Genomic DNA, 7,401 nt, shown 5'->3' with positions numbered 1-7,401 from the left:
AAACATCCAGAAGCTGCAATACATCCAGAACAGCGCTGCTAGGATCCTGATGAGAGTGCGAAAGTACGAACACATCACATCCCATCCTCAAATCACTGCACTGGCTCCCGGTCTCACTCAGGATTGATTATAAAATCTCCCTTTACACCCATCAGTGCATTCACGGAAATGCTCCATCCTACCTCAGAGAACTGCTCATCCCACAAACCTCCACAAGAAACCTCCGTTCTGTAAAGGCTAACCTCCTCCTTCCCCCCAGGACCAAGCTCAAAACCATGGGAGATCGCGCCTTCTGCTCTGCCGCTCCCAGACTGTGGAATGCTCTCCCTGAACATCTGAGGACGCCACAGACTGTGGATGCTTTTAAAACAGGCCTTAAAAACGCATCTTTTTAACAGAACATTTTGGTAGACTTCAACCATTTTAAAGTGTTGTCTTATCTATCAAATGATTTTATTTTTTAAATGTATATTTTGCTCATCGTTTTTACTCTGTAGCACTTTGAGTTTTGTTTACGCAAATGAAAAGGGCGCTTATAAGTAAAATGTATTATTATTATTATTATTATTATTATTATTATTATTATTATTATTATTATTATTATTATTATTATTATTAACTAAGCTAAGCTAACTGGCTGCTGGTGGTAGCTTCATATTAAATAGACAGGTACGAGAGTGGTATCAATCCTGTCGTCTAACTCTCGATTAGAAAACAAATAGGTCTGTTTGCCAAAATCTAATATTTTCTTTTAAAGTTTTTGAACATCAATGGAGTGAACTAAACAGTTCATTTGTGACTTTGGACGCAATGACCAAACAGTCAACGAACTCCCTTGTTCTGGAGCTTTCGACCATATCACACAGTCCTCATTAGTAGATCGAGTTTGCTCCGGTACAGTGGACCTTGAAACTTTTAAATGGATGAGACAGTTCATGGCATCAAACTCAGTCTGCTAACGAGAACCACATGATGCAGTTGAAGGCGCCGGGAACTTTCGAGTAAGTGGACATTGAGTTAGGATTGTTTTGTCAGTAACAAAGGAGTTTTAAAGCACATAGAAATAAGCTATCTCAGGTTTTGACTATACATTCAGTGCTTGTTAGTAGGATACATTTATTTATTTGCCTTTCATTTGATTTGTTAATAATTTAAAAAAAAGGATAAAATAAACTCTTAAATCATATACTTGCTATACTACTATGAAAATAAAAGCTCTTTTAGAAATCAGTGAGTAGCCGATTTTCATATCACCAGGGTATAAGTAGTATATAATAGGCACCTTTTTTCACTTGCACACGAGTGAGAATGTGGGTGTGGTGTGTACTTTAGTTCATATTTTCTAGTACATGTACTAAACAGTCACTGCGGGACGCCGACTGTGGCATATTCTGCCAAATATTTAAGCACTGGGGGCCTTCTGCTCCACATTTGTGCTGTAACCATCGTCATTGAAGAAACGTCCAGGTATCCGTTCTGGTGTCGTAAATCCAAAACGTCGTAGAAATGTTGTTGATGTTGCGTTGTTTATTGCTCCTAGAAAGAAAATGTGCCCCCCTAAAAACCTGACTGATTTTCTGCACCGAAAAGCATGGTCTCCGCAGTATGAGTGGGATACGGAAGACTTTAGGGTTTTTGGGTACTTGTTCGATTAAGGACTCATTTTATCGTATAGGTAGTGTGCAAACACGTGACAAAACTGTGTGACGTATGCGTGCGACGCCATGTTGGTTGGAAAACAAATCAACAATGGCGTCTAAAGCGAACAACAACTCCGACTTCTTCAAAGTATGTTGACTCTCTGGAGTCCTCTGCAAAGTCCAAATTTGCGGCCGTGACCCGTACACGCTAAAGCCGTCGGATTATATTGAGGATTTAGATTCATTACCACCGATTGAATATGCGGCTATTGTGAACTACCTTGTGCTACAAACGTCGTGGGCAACCAACACACAAATGAAGGCATACAAGAGCTTAGATGCTTTTAATTTCTTTGTTTCTGGCTGGGTTGGTAGTCTTCTTACCAAACCACTGAAAGATGACAGGGTGCTCGTCCATGCCCGTGTAAATCACTCTCAAAGAGCTCGAGATACACCGCTCAAGCCGTGGTTTGTGAGTGAGAAGAGCGGCGATGTTATCCTCGCACACTGATTGTATGGCTGGATTAAGTGAAGCATGTTCTCACATTGGTGCTTTGCTTTTCGCAAGTGAAGTAGTCTCAAGAATAGGCCAAACAAAAACATGCACAGAAGAAAAGAGCAAATGGCTGCCATCACATGTAAAGAAAATGCCTTATTTACTAGTCAGCGATATGGAGAAGTAAAGTCTTACAGTGTTCGGGTATATCATAAGCACAAATGTTTAACGTAAACATTGAAAACATAGCTTTAGCATGAGCTCTTACCAGATATAAAGTGGACGCCACACATACGTGTGAATTGTGCTTTTTCTTCTGTTAAATCCTTACGAGTTTACGGCGTTCGGTAGACAGCAATTCATCCCTCTTTTGTGGATCGTTGTTTTTGATGATTTTAGGAAATCTAAAGAACCGTTTCTCTGGGTCACGAATAGCATTATTACCACAATTAAACAAGATTGGCATTTTCTTTCAATCTTAGACATTTAAATACAAAGAAAATTACGAAGCGTTGCAGCAACTCACACGTGAACGGCCGCAGTCTTGGTTGTGTATTCCAACCAACATGGCTGACTTCCGGTCGATCTATACAAGGGATGCCGATGAACTGTTTCTTCAAAAAACAACGCCACATGTTTGTTTTATTTGCATGAAAGTAAGACGTTTTAAGAGCTTGGCAGAACAACAGGTTTGTACACCACACAGCTGGATAGATCGGTGCCTGGTGAAATCTATCGAGTGTAGACCGATTTTAGGACAGTGTCTAGACAACACTGTGATTCATGACGTGCGAACAGTTACTCCCGATGAAGATAAACTCTACCCCCTCACAGTTGAAGAATTAAGTTCATGGTTCACCACTGTTTTTTTAGTCAGGTGGTGTGATTGGTCCCACATCAATACCTTATTCAGATTATAAGACGTACAAGCACTATGAAATATTTTTGATATGGGTGATAAAGATAATCGATCCCCTGTGGAAAAATGTGGTCACAAAAAGTTTTGTCCATTTTTATGTCTGTAAAATGGAGCATATGTTTGTACAGGTGTGAATGATATTATCTTGAAGAACGCTAGGAAGAAATTATATCTTATAAACAGCCAGGATGGAGCACCTTGGTAGCCCAGTGGTTACAGCGCATGCCATAATGTATAACTGCAACGTCCAGGGTTCGATTTCGGCCTTGTTACATTTGTTGCATGCCATACCCCTCTCTCTCTCTCTCCCCATTTCCTACACTGTCCTCTATCAAATAAAGGCAAAAATGCCCCAAAAATTATAATATAAAACAAATATGCATATATTGTGTTTATTTGCACTATCTGTACAAAAGACAGATACTCTTATGTGATGACAAAACCTCGAGGACACTTTAAAATTTTAATTTAAATCAAGCATGAACTTTTATATGAAAATCATAGTGCTTAAATATATACTGGATTATCTCTAGGTTACACCGCCTTCTCCAAACAACATTCAATGCAATAACCATTTAGCAGCAGTGGATGACAACCCTCTTTTTCATTACGAAATTAAAATATCTAAGTAAACAAAGAGGAGACGAACACAACGTAGTTCAGGAATCTCTGAACATCTGGAGTAGAAAAGCTGTTTATATCAATGGGAAGCATTGCCAGTCTGGTAAATGTTTGCTCTGTGACCCCGTCAACAGTTGACTACATGATGTGCAGACAGATTTGATTTAAAAATCAGATAGAAAGAGTTAGACGGCTATCGATTGGGCTGAAATGGTACAAATGATTGCCTGTAAACACAACGTAAAGTCTACCATTGCCTCTATTGTTAAGTGTTTTCCTTTGAACAATGTCCAATTCAACAGGAGCCATGTTATCTGTTTTTATGCTTGTAGTATTAATCTGTGTGTATTTAAGTGGAAAAGAAAAGAACATATGTAGACTGATAAAGTAATGAGACATTTAGTAGAATCTCTAATTAGTAAAACTTCAAAAGCTTGTATTGATTTTTTTAAATGTATTGCATTGTAAACATTGTCTCAATTATTCTTGAGAACTGTTGGCTTTTGTTTTGTTACAAATAAATTAAACGCCTAGTTGTTGTGTATGTAAGTAAAACTTCAAAAGCTTGTATTAACTTGTTTTAATAATTGCGTTGTAACCATTGTCTCATTTATTCTCGAGGAACTTTGGCTTTCGTTAGAAACAGATTAAATGCTGTGTTGTTGTGCATGTGTATGATGATGTAAGTGCATTTAAAAATAAAGTCAATACTAATAGTATGTTATTATTTGTAATAGAGCGTCATGGAGGATGTTTTACAAAATATTTACTATGCCCTAGAAAATGCAGGTTGTTTACATGTGGGTAAACAAAGACCTTAAAACATGAAAATACAAGAATTTATCTTACAGACAATTGGCTCTTAAAAGAAGAAGTTTATACTCTCTTCATAAAAGAGAAATAGAGTTTTAGTGAATAAAACAAAAACAATTCCAGGTAGACCCAGTCGATATGATTGTTTATTCTTTAGAACACCATGAAGTACGCTAATTGTTCACTTCTACAAGTCAAAGGAAAGATCTGATTTCATGCTGCCGACAGTGCGTGATACGTGATTGACAGCTTGAGCTGTGCACGTATAAGATCAATGACGTTGTTGTGTTGCAAAGAGCATGCACGGTGTACAGTGAAGCGTCTATCGGATGTACTGAATTGGATCCTTATGATTACATCCCTCATGCTTCATATTGCATGGCTGTGGAAAACAAAAGATCAGACATTAAGAGACACAGTGGTCTTTGAAAGATCACAATGCCCCAGAGAAACTAAACCCCCCCGAAAAGCATTATTTGGTGGACTCACTAATGCTTATAAACTGAACGGCAAAGCTGCTGAAGGTGAAAAGATCAATTACTATGATTTCACATCTCTGTGTCTGTCCCACTGTGCAGGTCTGCAAAAGTTTTCCGGTGATAACCCTCCCTAAGTAATCTTCTTCGACTTTGATCCCTTGAAAAGTACCTTGGGCTCATAAAATGTACAGCTCTACTTCCCAGGGGTTTACTTCCATACCGATGCAACAAATTGGAAAAGAACAAAGATATAAAAAAATATTGATTCTCATCCTGAATTCCAGCAAGGCTAAAATGACCATAGTGTTAGAAAACGTCAGATGTAGTTTAAGTGTGATATCCTCTTTAGAATAAAATTAAATGGAGAGGGGTTGTGGTCACCCTCAACATGTCACATCAACCTTTTGAAATTCATGGCAAGATTATACTCAGCCATTTTGTTTCAGCTGTGAAACAAACATCATGATGAGCTTAATATCACCACAGTGAAGACTTACGTGCAGGTTATCTGGTATCTTTCCTCCTTACTAGCCTTGACACAGGAGATAACATTGTGTCCAGAAGGTTCAATGCTCTTTCAAGTATGTACCGTACATGTAGTTCATGTATTCCATTTTATAATATATCTATGAGAGAGGTTTGCAGGAAGCTGAGATGCTGCCCCACCTTCTAGTTATATCATTAATTAGCAACAAGATGCTAGCAGCGCTATGAGGCTGTACTTAGGGACAGCAGGGCTTAAAGCTATAGAGCAGTGTTACTAATTGCGCGGCTAGCGAGCCTCCTGCGGCTCACAAAGCTTTAATTGGTGGCTCGCATGGCAGTGGGCTAAAGGGGTGATAGATATGATTATGCAGTCAATACAGATATTTCATAAAAACACTAAAAACAAGCAGGGCTATTACATATAACCCATTAAAACACTGAAAGTATCTGCTCTATTAGCCGTCAAATAATACAAAATAATTGATAATAATAATTGATCAAATATGTAAATATAGACTAAAAACAAGATATTTAAACTTGCTCGGCTGGAACACTGACTCACTGCGGAGTTGCCCGTTTTGGCGGTCTATCCAGGGCTACAATGGTGAATGTGCTAGTGGGCTAGGTGGACTAGTATAGAAATAAATAAAACTTAAGGTCATTAACAAATATGTTATCATAAGAATGCTTATGAATATGGACATTTGCTAAAAAATAATTTATATCGCTAAATTGGAGGATACTACGACCAACCTGGCACTTCATACATGCGTTAGCTTAGCTCTGGTTGACTCGTTTCACCATTTCATGCTAGTTAGTACGTCTTTCTACAGACGTAAAATGGATCGATTTCTTATAAAAAAGTTGTACACCAGTTGGACTAAACTTAACTTTAACTAAAAAAAGAAAGGTACAAGCCGTACAAGATGAGCAAAGGAAATTTCAAGAAAAGTGGACATGCTTTTGTATTTGTCCTCCACGCATAACTGTCAACATTGGAATTTCAAAATAAGGGAAATTATATTTTAACATATTTTAACAGCTCTCAGCCACCCATGTAAACGTAAACACATAAGGGATGGGTATATACATTCAGGAAATACATGTTTATTTAAAGTATGTATTACTTGTACAGACATGTTTATAAGATTTATGTATTTTATTTGATGAGTTATTATCATCAATGTATTTGATGATTGATGAGTTGTGTGGCTTTTGTTTCCCCCCGACGAGGACTCCCTTGCGATGGCAGAGTCGGGAAACATGTCCGCTACACTGCGACTGAAATCATCGCAGAAGCTGAAGGCTACATTATTTTTAGTGCAAAGCATTGACATCCTTCCCTCAGCTTTGGTCACTTGGTCTGCCTCTGAAACAGTTCTTGTCACACATGAAGTCATTGACAGTGTATGTTTTTGTTTGGCGTCCTTGTGCTTGGACGATTTTTCTTGCTGGCGAACATCGCTTATTCCGCCATGTGCGATGTTAACATCTGAATGGCACACTTTACAAAAAGCACGAGTTGTCCCGACTCTGCTTTTTATTAAATAAGGGAAGGGCTCCTCCCATTTGTTCAAGTACTTACATAAAGTTTTAACTTGTTTGGCAGGTACAACTGCGTCTCCATCTATCTCCCGTTCCCTGTGACTCTCATCATATGTTCTCGTCTTCTTCTGTGTTATTATTCCTGTTTTCTTCTTCTGTGTGTTTACTGGCGTATAACGTTTTTCAGCTAAAGTTAAACATAATACTGCCATCTGCTCTATCGGAGTCAACTTTACACTTTTTTTAATTAGGCCTATTTTTTGAAAGGTTAAAAATATGGGATAATCCCGGGAAAAACGGGAGGGTTGACAGGTATGCCTCCACGAGTTGAACCCTTTGTGCTTAATGTGCAAACAAACCTGCTCTGGTTTCAAGCGAAGTCATTTGGCGGCATTTATAAAC

The sequence above is a fragment of the Cottoperca gobio genome, chromosome 24 (genome assembly GCF_900634415.1).
Source record: "Cottoperca gobio chromosome 24, fCotGob3.1, whole genome shotgun sequence".
Lineage (NCBI taxonomy): Eukaryota > Metazoa > Chordata > Actinopteri > Perciformes > Bovichtidae > Cottoperca > Cottoperca gobio.
Note: the sequence above shows the minus strand (reverse complement) of the source record.